This window comes from Tenrec ecaudatus, chromosome 16 (genome assembly GCF_050624435.1).
Source record: "Tenrec ecaudatus isolate mTenEca1 chromosome 16, mTenEca1.hap1, whole genome shotgun sequence".
NCBI lineage: Eukaryota > Metazoa > Chordata > Mammalia > Afrosoricida > Tenrecidae > Tenrec > Tenrec ecaudatus.
In genome coordinates, this window is record NC_134545.1 from 14,991,015 (window position 1) to 15,005,646 (window position 14,632).

Below are 14,632 nucleotides of genomic sequence, written 5' to 3' on the forward strand. Positions count from 1 at the left end.
AGAACCAGGGGCGAAAAACCCCTAAAAGAAAAGGTAATCCCCGCGGCACTTTGCCCTCCTGGAACCTGCCAAGGATCAGATGAAACCATCCGGCTATTCACGAGCAAGCCAGCGGTTGACTAGCGAGAACAAAGAGTGGGCCAGAGGAGAAAGGGGGAATTATTTGTGCCCCTTAGTGCTTGTTAAGCACTACACACCAGACAAGACAAGGCACAGCGGAGAGGCATCTTGGGCCAGCCCCTCCTCCCCACCTTCTCCTTGGGCCCCCTCCACGCCCCATCCCCCACCAGCACCATCACCAGCCTCAGGAGCCCAAACTTCCCTCCACGCACGCACTCACACGTGCAGGCGGGCAACCCAGAGCAGAGCTGCGGGGCAGCAAAGCTGGGCTTACAAAGAGAATAGCAATTAACCTCTGGGCCTTGCTGTCAGCGATCTAATCAAAGCAGGCCCCAAGCCGCTGGCCTAGGCCTAGAGGTGGGGTGGGTCAGTGAGCCCTAAGGGACAGTTGTGGCTTCTGATGAGGCCCTAGAAGCTTATTAAGGTTCCTGTTCAGCCCCCCTCTCCCCTAAACCTTTGGAGGATCCTAAGCATCTGACCTCTTCCTCCCAGCCCCTTTAAGAAGTCAGCCTGCAGGGGCCTGCCTCAGGGCCTTTGCTTTTGCTGGGGTTTCTGCTGTTCCCACTTAACAGGGCAGATTTCCACTTCAGCCTTTCCCAACTAACCTCCGCCTGAAAGCACACCAGGTTTCCGGGTTCTTGTAATGCCGTACTTGCACACGCCTCGCCCCTCGCTGAAAGTGATCTCTTATGAATGAAGCAACCACAAAGCGTCGTGGAAGAGTCCTGCAGACCCAGTAGCAATTCTGTAAGAGCAGAATGCCACCCTCCCCCAGGTTTCCAAGGCTGGCATTTAAGGGACAGGGCCAGTATGCTGCCAGCCAAGATCCGTCCGACGTCTTCGGTGACATCTCCTGTTCCACGGCCTCTTCTGAATCCTGCATGGATTTCTGGCCGCTCCCTGCACTGCTCAGCAGCCGTTTGTGAAGTACCTTCAGCACCGTTTTACTCGAGTGTGATTATTATTAGTGATAATTGTTGTATCATTTCCACACTTCCTTAGGTCACCTTTCTCTGGAGTGGACAGACGTACATCAAGATCTTGCCCAATGAATTGGCCAGGTCTTCCGTCAGTCCCCTGGGTTCTTGGCCACACGCTGCCCCCTGAAATGGCTGGGCACTGACCAGTTCTTGTAGGTTCCGTGACTCTGTCTGTTCCTTTCATCTTCTCTTGATGCGCCCTACGGCTTCCAAGATTTTGCCAGTAGATTCCTTCACTACAGCAACATCAGCTTTGATTTTTTTTTTCTCCCATTCTTTCAGTTTGAGCAATGCTGAAGGCCATCTTTCCCTTTGGTTTTCCAACTCCAAGTCTTTGCACATTTTCCTTAGCATACTTTATCTCCCCAGGCTGCCCTTTGCCGTCTCCCAGCCAGCTCCCTTGCTTCCCGTTTTCCATTCGGTTGAGCTGCTCTACGTTCAAGAGCAAGTTTCAGAGTCTCTTCTGACACCCGATTTGGTTCTTTCTCTCCAGTCGTTTTAATGACCTTTCTTTTGCTCTCTGGGTGTAGCATGGCCTCTGAATAGGATCGGCTCAAGACATGACTGAATGTGCCATGGACAGCCCCCAAAGAATGGACACCTGGGTCTTGAAAGAAGTACAGCCAGAGAGCTCCTTGGAAGGAAGGACGGCGAGGCGCCGTCGCGTGTACTTTGGACAAGCTCTCAAGAGGGACCAGTGCCTGAAGAAGGTCCTCACGCTCCGGACAGTAGAAGCTTAGCGAGAAAGGAGACCGTCGAGGAGATGGTGGACACAGTGGCTGCAACAACGGGTTCTAACAGAACAACAAGGGCAGCACAGGACAGGTGCAGGTCAGGGGGAGGGGAGGACTTCATTCTGTGGCACTGAAGGTGACTCAGAACCATCGGAGGACACTTAACAACGGTAGTAATTGTTAGGGAAGCAGAGAGACTCTGGGTTCAGGAAGCAGTAGAGGACTAGCTACTGGCCCACAAGGGCTCCTTTATGTAAGTGTATTTATGAGTAAGAATAAAGTACCCATTTATAATTGGCTTCTGGTCTGATAGCTGGAGTGCCGGGTCTGTGAGGATAAGAACAGTGAGAATAGTACTCTTAGAGCCTGGTGCAGAGCCTGGTACCAAGAAGCTGCTCTAAGGATAGATGAATGAAGGAATCAAGCGGTCCATCAGTCAGTCAACCAAACAAGCATGACCGAGGGGTACTGGATCAGAGCAAGGCATCCATACATACCCGTTAGGCATTACCCAGCAGGCATTGTGTTTAAGGTTGACAGGACCTGACCACTGAGTCAGCTCCAACCCCTAGTGCTCAGAGGGGACAGAGCAGAACTGCCTACAGAGTTCCCAAGTCTGCTGTCATCTATCTTCACAGGGGCAAACAGCCACATCCTTCCCCCCAAGGAATCCCCTCCCTGGTGGTTTGGGATCACAGACCTTGCAGTTAGCAGCTAAATGCTGAGCCATTCACCATCCGGCTCCTTTACAATTTTATCAGTCCACAGAACTGATCTCATGTCAATATATTGTAAAACTGGAAGGGAAAACAATTGGCTATCGTACCAATAAATACATAAGGATGAACCCAACCTGGATGATAGGTGTGGTTGTGCCAACGCAGTATAATTAGTGGGAGGCGATTTTTTAAAAAAACTCATTTTATTGAGGCTCTTACAACCTTCCAGACATCAGTGGTATCAAGCATATTTGTACATATGTTGCCATCATCATTTACAAGACATTTTCTACCAAAGCCCTTGGTATAAGATCCTCTTTTTTCCCCTTCCTCCCACCTTTGTGAACCCTTGATCAATTATATATTGTTGTTATTTCATCTCTTACATTGTCCGTTGTCTGTTGTCTCCCTTCACCCACATTTGTGTTATTCGTCCCCTTGGTGGGGGGCACTATATATCCAATTTTGTGGTGGGTTCCCCCTTTCTCCCCCTTCCCCCTCCCTGATCACCCCATACCCTCATATGGTTACTCCCACAACTGTTCCTAAGAGGGTTATCTGTCCCGAATCCCATGCATCCAGAGTGCTTATCTGTACCAATGTGTGTTCTCCGGTCTAGCCAGATTTGTAAGGTAGAACTGGGTCATCGTAGTGGGGCAGAGGAAGCATTCAGGAACCAGAGGAATAATAGTAGAAGGTGATTTTTAATACACACAGCAGAACCGAAAGGTGGGGGGGGGGGTTCAAGTCCACCCAGAGGTGCCTCAGAAGAAAAGCCTGGCCATTTACATCCGAAAACCAGAGAACCCAAGAAGGTGACGGCACGGTCTACAGTCAGAAAGGCCCATGGATGGGGAGCCACCGCTCAGGAAGGCGCCCTGGGGCACAGTGGTGAAGCACGGGGCTGCTATGGGAAAGGTCGGCAGTTCAAACCCACCAGACGGTTCGCAGGAGGAAATTCCCAGCGATCTGCTTTTGTAAAGACATGGCAGTCGAGGAGAGCCCGTGGGGCCGTTCTCCTCTGGCCAGTGGGGTCCTAGGAGTCGGAATTGACTGGATGCCACATCACGGGCTGTTTGAAATCAGTGCACCTGAGTATGTTGCAGAAAAGCCAGTTATGAGTGAGGGCTGCATCCCATAGCTACCACACTGCCCAGGCTCCTGGCTCCAACAACACAGCTCCTGTTAAAAAATGTTTATTCAGAGAGAGTGGCGCCAATTTTTTTTTTTTACCCAAATCAAGACAGAGGCGCCGAAATCTCGGATTCCATTTGAGACTTGCTCAATTTATGAGCCTGGCAAGTTTATATGGTAATAAAATAGATGGCGGGAGGAGAGGAGAGAAGGCTCGGGAAGAAGCCGGTCAGCAGTAGGAGAGACGTGCTACAGTTCATCAAGATAAGGGCACTGGAGTCAGTGGCCCAACAAGGAAGCACTCTGAGGCCTGAATAAAAGGTTGGCCTGGAAGGTTACTGGTTCGAATCCTGATTCTGTAAGAGAAAGAATTGGCGATCTGCTCCAGAGAAGACTTGAAACCTAAAGTTTGTAGCTGTCAAGTCGATTCTAACCTCCAGCAACCTTACAGGACCCAGTAGAACTGTCCCTTTGCGTTTCCAAGGTTGTAATCTTCATGGAAGTCTGTTGCCTCATTTCACTCTCTCTTGAGTGGCTAGTAAGAGCCCCAGTGATATTGTAATTACTCCTTGGGCTGCAATCCAAAAGGCCAGCAGTTCAAAACCACCAGCCACCCCACAGGAGAAAGACGAGGCTTTCTACTCCCATAAAAAGTTACAGTCTGGGACTTTGGGCCTCTGCTCAAGCCCTGACTCAATGCAAGAATACTTTGTTCTAACAACCTGGCATCGGTGATGCTCACCTTCCTGGCATGATCGCTGGAGACAAAGTGGGTGCATAAGCAAATGTCGTGAAGAAAGCTGATGGTGCCCGGCTATCAAAAGATATAGCATCTGGGGTCTTAAAGGTTTGAAGATAAACAAGCGGCCATCTAGCTGAGAAGCAAAAAAGTCCATATGGAAGAAGCACACCATCCTGTGCCATCATGAGGTGTCGACAGGATCAGGTAACAGGCATCAGAAGAGTCAAAACAAACAAACAAAACATATTGTTGAGAGTGAGGGGAGTTGGAGCAGAGTCCCCAAACCCATCTGTAGACAATGAGACATGCCCTCTGTGAGGGGTCACAGGGAAGGGATGAGTCAACCAGGGTGCAGTCTAGCACTGATGAAACACACAATATCCCTCTGGTCCCTCGAGGCTTCCTCACCCCCCACTATCATGACTCCAGACCTGCCTTTCACTGGGGGCTAGACCGGAGCATGTGCACAGGTATAGCTAAGAGAGAAGAGCTCAAGACACATGGAATCCAGAAACAGGAATGGGAGTAGCGATTCCAGGAGGGCTGGGGGAAGGCAGGGAGACGAGGGGAGGAATGGGTAACTGATCGCAATGTTAGACACATACCTACCACCACCCCAGGGAGACAAACAACAGAAACCGTGGGGGAAGGAGACAGCGGTCGGTGTAAGGTATGAAAATAATAAGCATGACGAAGTGAGAGTCTACCCCTGTCCTGTAGGGTCGCTGTGAGTCAGCATCGACTCAATGGTGTGAGTCTGGCCGGGAGTTTGGTGGGTTTGCCTGTGGAAGAGGGCATCGTGCTTGCGAAAGCACAGAGGCAGCGACACATAGGAAGGAGACGGATCGAATCGACACAGCTGCTGACACCATGGGTTCCAACATAACATAAGAGCCGCTGTGGGAATGATTTCGACACGGTTACATTGAGAAAGCTTACAAGACTACCTACATAAAAGTGCTATGCATCCTTGGGGCGGGGAGGGGACTCCACTGTAGGGCTGGGGGCTGGTGCTGCACCGGGGCCGTATTCCGTTCTGCTGTGCACAGGGTCGCTGAGAGTCACAGCCGACTGGACAGCCCCTCGCCCCTACAGCCGCTGGTGCTGGTGTTCGTAAACCAGGAATCAGGGTGGGGGTGGCGGGCAGGGGGCTGTGATGTTGGCCCAAGCGAGGGCCAGGACCACACCCAGGATGCAATGTCCTGCCACTGGTTTGGAACGTGGAGAAGCAAACATTTCGACTCAGCCCCGGTGGCTGTCACAGTGACATCGGGGACAAGGATGGCATCCTGAACAGCAGGGAGGGTAGGGAGCGGGATCCCCCACCCACCCCCAGCTCTGTGAACCAGATACCCCTCACCTGTCATCTCTGTGCGTCAGCATCCCTGCCGGGACTGCTTCCCCTTCCAAAATCAAGTCTCGGAGCACAAAAACCCCCTTGAGCAGGTGCCCTGAGGGTCCTTTGATGGGGGCTCTTACTCCTCAAGGAATTTTCTTTTCTCTTGTATCTTCCTGTATTTTTACCTTTTAAAGCCTTTTTTTTCTTTAAAGGATCCCTTTTGGCATGCAATATATTAGCAGCTCCCTGGTGGTTGGGGGCTAGGCATGGAACCGCTCAGTCTAAGGTTGGTGGGATCGAGCCCACCAGCCGGTTTTGGGAAGAAAGATGAGGCTGTCTGCTGAGTTGGGGTTGACTGGACAGCCGGGTGGGGAGGGGGGACGTTTCACCTGCTTGCTTTCCTTTTTCACACCGTTTAGTGTGACGAAGTAGCTTCATTTTCTGATGCTGCGTGTCTTTAAGCCAGAGGTGAGGCGCCAGCCCAAAGGTTGATGGTTCAATGCCATCGGGAGGGACCTCAGAAAGTTGGCTTGGCTGTCTTGTCTCAGAAGGTGCCGACCAGCAGTGAGTTCTCTTCTGTGGGTACCGAGTCAACGCCAGGGCAGCAGGCAGCATGGACAGAGTGCTTCTGTCCCCACACGGCTGCTTTCAACCCTCTGTATAACATCACACTCAGCCGCTTGAGAAGCCGCCCTCAAATCAGTGCCAACTCACAGGACTAAACACACTCCTCTCCAGCAGTGCCCTCGGGGATTCTGCCTCCTGACCACCTCCTGTGCATTGGAGGACAAGTGGGCCCCGTGGCCCTTTCCCCCGGCCCCTTTGGGGTAAGTGGATCACCAGGCCTTTCTGCTGAGGTACCTCTGGACTTCACCCCTGAGCCACTCTAAAGAAATGGCGTCTATTGTTGGTCATCATTGTTGCTTAAAAGCTTCAGAATGGTGGACCAGGGACAGGGAGCCTCATGGTCCCCCATCATCCTCCCGCGCCTCAAAAGAACACCCACCGGAGTTTGGAAGACGTGATGTGGGTGCGCGCGCACGCTCACACACCTCAATTACACCTCAGGAAACAGAGCTAATGTAAGCTGGACGGGTGCAAAAATAACAATTAGGGAACCGTTTTCATCCCTGCTGTGATTGAGACGTACAGTGTAGTTTTAATTTGTATTCACCATGAAAAAAAATCATAATTAATAGGGCTGGCAAATCGTAGCTCTTGCCGAGAATTACATCCCCACTGCCCACCTTCACCCCATTAGGAACGAGTCCCCTCTCTCCTGCCGCCTGCCTCTCCTGACGTCCCCCCCCCACTTCCTTAGCTTGGGAGGGGGGGCGCCGATCCCACTTTAAATATAGAGACTCATTAATTAAAGGAGCTGGTGAGGGCACTTTATTTTAGCAATGACTTGGTGCCCAGCAGGATGCTCTGGACAGACACGCTCTCACTGAGACGATTGCATTTAACCCTTCAGACAACTCCAGGAAGAGGCGATCTCTGAAAAGGCTGGCAGTTCAAACTCGCCCAGGGGCTCCGCTGGAGAATGACCTTGGGCCGTGACCCCTATACAGCTCAAGCACAGGGACCCTCAAAGGGACAGCTCTGCTCTTCCTTGTGGCATCTTCGTGAGCTGGACATGAACTGGCTATTGGCACTGGATGGCTGGTTTCTCAGAGGCCACACAGGATAAGGCTGGGCCAGGTTTGGATCCAACCATAGCTGGTTGGAGTTATCCCTCAAATGGCCTTTCAAACTGGGGGCCTTTTAGCTCTCCTTGCCCTCAGCAAAGATGCTGCCTCGCCCACCACTGAATCTGCCTCCGTGCTGTCATGGTTACATGTTGGACTAGCCAGCAGTTCAAAACCACCAGCTGCTCCGAGGAAGAAAGATGAGGCTCTCTACACCAGTAAAGAGCTGCGTTCTCGGAAAACCCCAGGGGCCGGCAGTTCTACTTTGTCCTATGCTGTGAGTCAGAACGAACTCAGTGGCAATGAGTTTGTGGGGGTGTTTGTTTGTTTGGTCGGTTTCAATTCAGCCCAGCAGTTTGAAATGAAAAAAATGGGAGCAGTGGTTTTCAACCTTCCTAATGCCACGACCCTGTCATACAGTTTCTCATGTGGTGGTGACCCCCCCCCCCAACCATAACATTATTTTCGTTGCTACTTCATCACTGTCATTTTGCTACTGTGATGAATCAGGCGACCCCTGTGAAAGGGTCGTTTGACCCCCAAAGGTGTCGTGACCCACAGGTTGTGTTGTGTCTGTGGATGGTGTCCCAGTACGCTGGGTCAACCCATTCTAATGAAATGGATGAGGGGGAGGAGAGAAGAGGAAGTAGGATGGGTGAGTGAGTGAGTTAAGGTTTATTGTGCCAACCTGGCCGCTAAACACATGTGTGGTTAATTGAAGGAAGGAGGGATAAATGGCTCGGTGAGCCTTGCCTTTCTAGGTTCTCAGGTCTTTTGCTTTCTGATGGTCAGACCAGGGTGCAGGTGACTTAGCCAGTTCCCTGCTTCAGCTGGCAAGGCTCACTTCCTGCAAAACATCCCCAAGGAGAAGCCACATAGACCTACCCCAATGCAGCCCTGGGTGCTGAAGCAGCCTGTGGAGACCCCTGCTAATGCTGAGATGCTTACACATTCACTGATTCAGCTTTCCTCCTGTAGTCGGCATCATTGTGTGTTTTGTGAGACGGAGGAGGACTTTGTGAATTGGTGTCGGACATATGGGTTAATGTTGGACTTGTGGGCTTGGGCAGCACTGGGTTGGGATGTTTTCTTGCTGCGCACTTAACCTTTATATAACACTCTCTCTTCTACATGAGTTTCTGTGGATTTGTTTCTCTAATGCAGCCTGACTATTACAGTGAGGCAGGGAGAGGAAGAGAGAGTGGAGCAAGGTGAGGGAGAGAAGAGACCTTCGATATGTCTGCCTGGTGTCCTTACAAGGAGAAGAAGCACAGAGACAGATGCTGAAGGACGAAGCGCAGGTGAAGATGGAGGCAGAGATTAGAGTGATGCAGGCCCCCAGCCAGAGGGCACCTGGTGCCACTAGAAACTGGAAGGAGGCAAAGAAGGATGCTTCCCTCGGCCCTGAAAACCTGGCCCCACAGAACTCTGAGAGACCCGATGTCTGTGTTTCTAACCACCCGGTTAATGGTAGCCCTTGGGAACCAAGACACATTCCTTCCAGGGGAAGCTTAAGAGGCAAACTGTCAGGCGAGTGGTCTTGTATCTAATCTGAGCTGTGACAGACTGATTGACATCAGTTCATTTCTGGGCAGGGCGGGTGTCCGAGCGTGGCCGTAACACAAAGGTGTGGATGGCCTTGTGGCTAACCAGCCAGTTTGGGAGAAAGACGAGTCTGCCCACTCCTTTACAGATGTCAAGGCTTGGAAAGGCTACCGGGGGTCGCCATGAGCTGGAACTGACTGGACGGCAGGGCCGCTGGGGCTGTTACCCAGTGGTGCTGAGTGACATGCGGGTGACTCAAAAGGACAGGAATCCATTTCCTCAGAGCTCCAGAGGCTGCGAGTCCCACCGCCCATGGGTCCTCACAAGGTATCTGTCTTTCCCCGGCCCTGCCCATCCCGGCGTCTCTTCGGTCTTTCTTCAACTAAGAAGTGATTAGGTTTAGGACCCACCCTGCGCCGGTCTGGCCTCATGCCCAGAACATTAGATTGAACAAAGGACGGAGAGGACCTGCCACAGGGAAGGGGGTCACCCACGGCTAGGAAAGGACATGGGGGGGGTGAAGTCGAGGACTGGGGAAGATAAGGCAGACCACCCCAAGAGAAGGATGGGCACCCTGGCTGTATTCATGGGCTCAGACAGCATGCGGGTCATGCACGGCCTGATCATGTTCAGTCTGAGCTGACCAAGTAGTAACTGACAGCAACAGCATGTGGGTACACAGGGGAGCTTCAAGTTCATAGGAAACCCCACCCCCTATCTTCTCATTCCATTTTCCAGGAGCTATTTGAAGCGCCCTTGTATATATTCCAAGATATCCACAAGTACAGGGGTTGGGATTCCAACACAGACTCTGGGCAGGGGCATGAGTATTTGGGACCCAGAAAGCTACAGGGCGCTGCCACTGACCAGTGTTAGAACAGGGTCAGCGATGAGGAAAGGGTGGTCCCTTCTTCCTGCCATTGCCAGTCCAGAGAGGCCTCCGTCGGCTCCTCCCTCTTTCTCGCCCACAGTCTTCTTGCTCATCCTACCCCCTTAGAAATAATCTCCCTCTCCTCTCCCCTTCTGATCTTTGGGGAGGGTCCCTCTCGAGGGTTACCATCCCCTTGGGCTTAAAGGTATCTATCCACTAATCATTCCATGGCCAGCTGTGTCGGCCATTCAAACAGCGACCACGTCTTAGGCCCAGAGGAGACGCCTGAACCCCCAGACTTTCCACCGAGCCTTTCTGGAAACACGGTGCGAAGAGCTCGTTTTGGCAAAGACCACCTGAGCCCATCATCGGTTGGGGTGATATTTGAAAGGCAAAGACTCCCCACCAGCATTCAACAGCACCATGGCATCCGCAGTGAACCCAACAGCCATCTACAAGACCCCAAGAGGCTTCCAGCCGGTTCCGCCATATTTGAAGGCGAATGCGAAGGTGTAGGCCCATGTGTATCTTCTCATACTCTGAGACAAATTGGCTTAAATCATCTTCGTCATCGTCTCTTGTCTTCTCGACTAATTATGTCGGTAAAAGGTTCCTTCGGCAACCCGCCCCCCCCTCCATCATGGCCACTGCTGGGGAAGAGAGTGGGGCCCGCGGAGGAGGAAAGCGTGCAATGATAGATGACTATTTCAAGAATGCCTCTGTTATTCTTGGTTAACTTCCTCGCAGACGCAGAGGAGTGGATTGGTCGGAGCGCTCCCCCTGTGTGGCACAAACAAGACACATTAATTTAAAATAATTACCACCCCCTCCCCTCTCCCCAGCCCCCTCCAGCCCCAGAATTAAGAGTGCGATTTCAGATTCGCTTTAAGAAAGGTAATTTGATGCCGATAAATTACAATTATAAAAACTTCATTACAGTCGAGAGCAATCTCGCCACCATTGTCCTAATTACCCATTGTAGGCATAATGAATGCTAATGATTTAATGTACAATAATTACCATGATTGGAAAATAAAATTTAATAATCGCCACTGCTATTGTTATCAATAATACAGAGATTTGGGGCATGGCGGAACCCCACTTGAGGCTGGGAGAAGGTTTTTTGCGTGGGCTTGTTTTTCTGTTTTGGGTGCTCGGTTAGAAACACAACCATACAGACCCATGACTCCATCTTCATTGAGAAAGCCTCCGCTTTGAATGGAGACGGTTCCCCTCTTCCAACTGGTGGGGCAGAGCGGAAGGGTCAAAGTCAAGTGTCCTTGGGGTTTTACCGGACCATCCGAAGGGGAAGAAAGGAAAAGAAGAGAAAATATTTGGTTGCAAGACGGGACTGAGTCACCGCTAAAATGATCCCTCCAGTTTTTGGTCCATCCCCAATGGCTTCCTGGGGCCGGAAATGTCTCCAAGGGTTTTAGCCTGCCTTTCATGGAGCTGAGACACTGCCAGGAAATGCAGGCTTCGGAGCCACCGCGCCTTGGTTCAAAACCTGGTTCCACCACCTTGCAACTTTGACCAAAAATCTTGGAAGGCCAGCTAAGCCTCGGCTTGATGCCGCTGGTCCAGGCCAAGATGTCCACAGTGGGCTTCAGATGCCCGTGCAGGTAGAGGAAGCAAAAGAGCAGACAGAGGAAGATGCCAGGTGGCGTTTGATCCGGGAAGTTGGTGAAAGGTCTTGAGCAGGCCAGGGACTGTACGAATGGACAAGTCAGTCTTAGAAGAAGTGGGGTCCTAATGTCCCTTAGCAGCGAGGATGGCCAGACATCAATTCAATGATTTTGGACACGTCGTCTGGAGAGGCCACTTAGTGGAAAGAGACATTGCATCTGCCAGCATAGAACCCATTGCCAGAGAGCAGATGTCAACTCCTAGCAGCTCTCTGGAGTTGTGTCTTGGGCTGTGATCTGGAAGGTTTGAAGTTCAAAACCACCCACTCATTCTCGGGAGAAAGACAGGGCTTTATGATCTCGGAAGCCCACAGGGGCAGTTCTACCTTGCCCTATGCGGTCACTATGAGTCGGCAGGGACTCGATGGCCGTGAGTGAGAGCAGCTCTCTAGGACAGGGCAGAACTGCCCCCTGAGGGTTTCTGAGACTGTACATTGTCCTGGGAGCCGACAGCCTCATCTTTCTCCTGCAGAGGAGCTGTGGCCTTGAACGGCTGACCTTGGTGTCAACAGCCCAATGCTTAGCCCACAGCCCCACAGGGGCCGGTTAAAGAAGAGAATTCTCCATGAAGTGGTTGGACGCAGCAGCTGCCACGTGGACTCATGCATCCTGAGGACTGAGAAGGCAGCGCCGAGCCTAGCAGTGTTTATGCCGCCCAAGCCGACTCCGTGGCAACTAGCAGCATCTCTAGGTTTGTCCCTGTCACTCAGGGCTGCAAACAATGCCTCCTTGGAGTCTGAGGAGGTGTGCACGTGTGCTAGGAGACCCTGGGCAGGGCCAGCGGTCAGGGGCTTGACTGTTGACTGAGAGCTTGATGCCTCCAGAGACAGACTTAACAACCCGACTTCCAATAGGTCCCTGACTTGAAAACCCAATGAAGCCATTCATGGACGCCCCACAAGGTCAGAATTGGCCCTAGCCCAGCTAAAAACAACCAAGTAACCCAAGGCACTGCCTTCAAGTCCATGCCCACTCACCGTAGTCCTGCAAGACAGGGTGGAGCTGCCCCTGTGGGTTTCTGAAACGGACTCTTTATAGCAGTGACTCCAACCTTCTATACAATTCCTTATGTGGTGGTGACCCCCTACCCCAACCATAAAATTATTTTCGTTGCTACTTCATCAGTGTCATTCTGCTACTGTTATGAACCAGGCGACCCTGTGAAAGGGTCGTTCAGCCCCCCCCCCCAAAGGGGTCATGACCCACAGTTTGAGAACCACTGCTTTATAGGATTAGAAAGTCTCATTTTTCTCCCTCGGATCAGCTGGTGGATTCAAACTGCTGACCTTGTGGTTAGCTGACCAACATGTAACCATGATGCCACCAGGGCTCCTGTAACAATGACAACCCCCCCCCCCAAAAAAAAAAACTCACTGCCATTGAGTCAATGTTGATTTACCACGACCCTGTAGGACAGGGTAGAGCGGCCCCTGTGGAGTTTCTGAAACTGTAGCTCTTCATGGGTTCAGAGAATCTCAGCACAACCAAAGCAAAGCCTGCTCCCAAGCCAGGAACCAAGGCCTCTCAGGAGGCTTGCCTATGTGTTGTCTGCCCGGCCCTCCATCACACACCCCACACCAAGCCTGACAGTCACCCCTCACTCCTCAAAAGAAGCTCTGCAAATCCCCATTCCCACGCTCTGGCCGAGCTGGAAGACTCAGCCTCTGAGAAGTCCTCTAGCAGTTGCCCAGTCCCTTCCTCAGTCCCCGATGGGCAGGGTGGGGAAGCCCCCACTGCTAACTGAAAGTCGGCAGTTCAAACCTAGCAGCGCTCCAAGGGAGAAGGATGAGGCCATGTACTTCCGTGAGGATGACCCCCTGGGGCAGTTCTGCTCAGTCTCCTGGGGTGGTTAAGAGGAAGCCTCACTCAGGGCGTGGGGTTGGTTTCTCTGTGACTATCCCTCTGCCAGTTTAATCTCAGAGTCACTCCTTTGGGAGTTAAAATTACACTATCTGTGTCTTACCAATATTCTATTCCCAAGGGTGTCAGTTTGGGTACTTTAGAGAAACAAATCCACAGAAACTCATGTATAAGAGAGAGTTTTACAAAAAGGTTAAGTGTGCATCAAGAAAACATCCCAACCCAGTGCTGCCCAAGCCCACAAGTCCAACATTAACCCATTAGCCCATATGTCCGACACCAATCCACAAAGTCCTCCTCCATCTCACAAAACAGACACAATGACGCCAACTGCAGGAGGAAAGCCGAGTCAATGAATGTGTAAGCATCTCAGCGCTGGCAGGGGTCTCCACATGGCTGCTCCAGCACCCAGGGCTGCATCGGGGTAGGTCCACATGGCTTCTCTTCGGGGATGTCTTGCAGGAAGTGAGCTTTGCCAGCTGAAGCAGGGAACTGGCTAAGACAGCTGCAGCCTGGTCCGACCATTAGAAATCAGGAGACTGGAGAACTAGAAAGGCAAGGCTCACCGAGCCATTTATCGCTCCGCCTTTCAATTAACCCCACATGTGTTTATCAGCCAGGTTGGCACAATAAACTAACTCACCAAGTGAATAGAAAACACTTTGAAAGCAATAACCTACCCCATCCCCCTCAAAACACACACACACACACACACACACACACACACACACCCCACCACCCCCACTGTTTCCTGCCCTCTCCCACCCTTCCCCTTAATGCAGTCCCCTGGGTCTGGAACATGCTGAGAGGAAGGCTGGTGGCATAGCGGCTACTCATTGGGCTTCAACCAGCAAGGGCCGTCATTCAAAGCCACGGTGACTCCATGGGAGAAGGACAAGGCTTTCTGTCCCCATCAAGAGTCACAGTCTCAGAGACTCACAGGGACAGTCCTGTCCTTCCCTGTCCTATCGGATCACTATGAGTCGGCATTGACTCGATGGCAATGGGTCGAGAACTCGGTGACCATGTGCTTGTTCAATGTCCCGCAAGTTTTCTTGCTAGTGTTTATTGTTTGAGCCCAGATTCTACAAGGAACGCATACTTGTTAGGGAATAATTGTAGGGGAAGGTGGGGCGGGGTGGGACAGAGAAGTGTAAAGAATAAAATGGATACAACCTCCATTTCCAATACCCAGAGACAGCCAGCGTCTGGGTT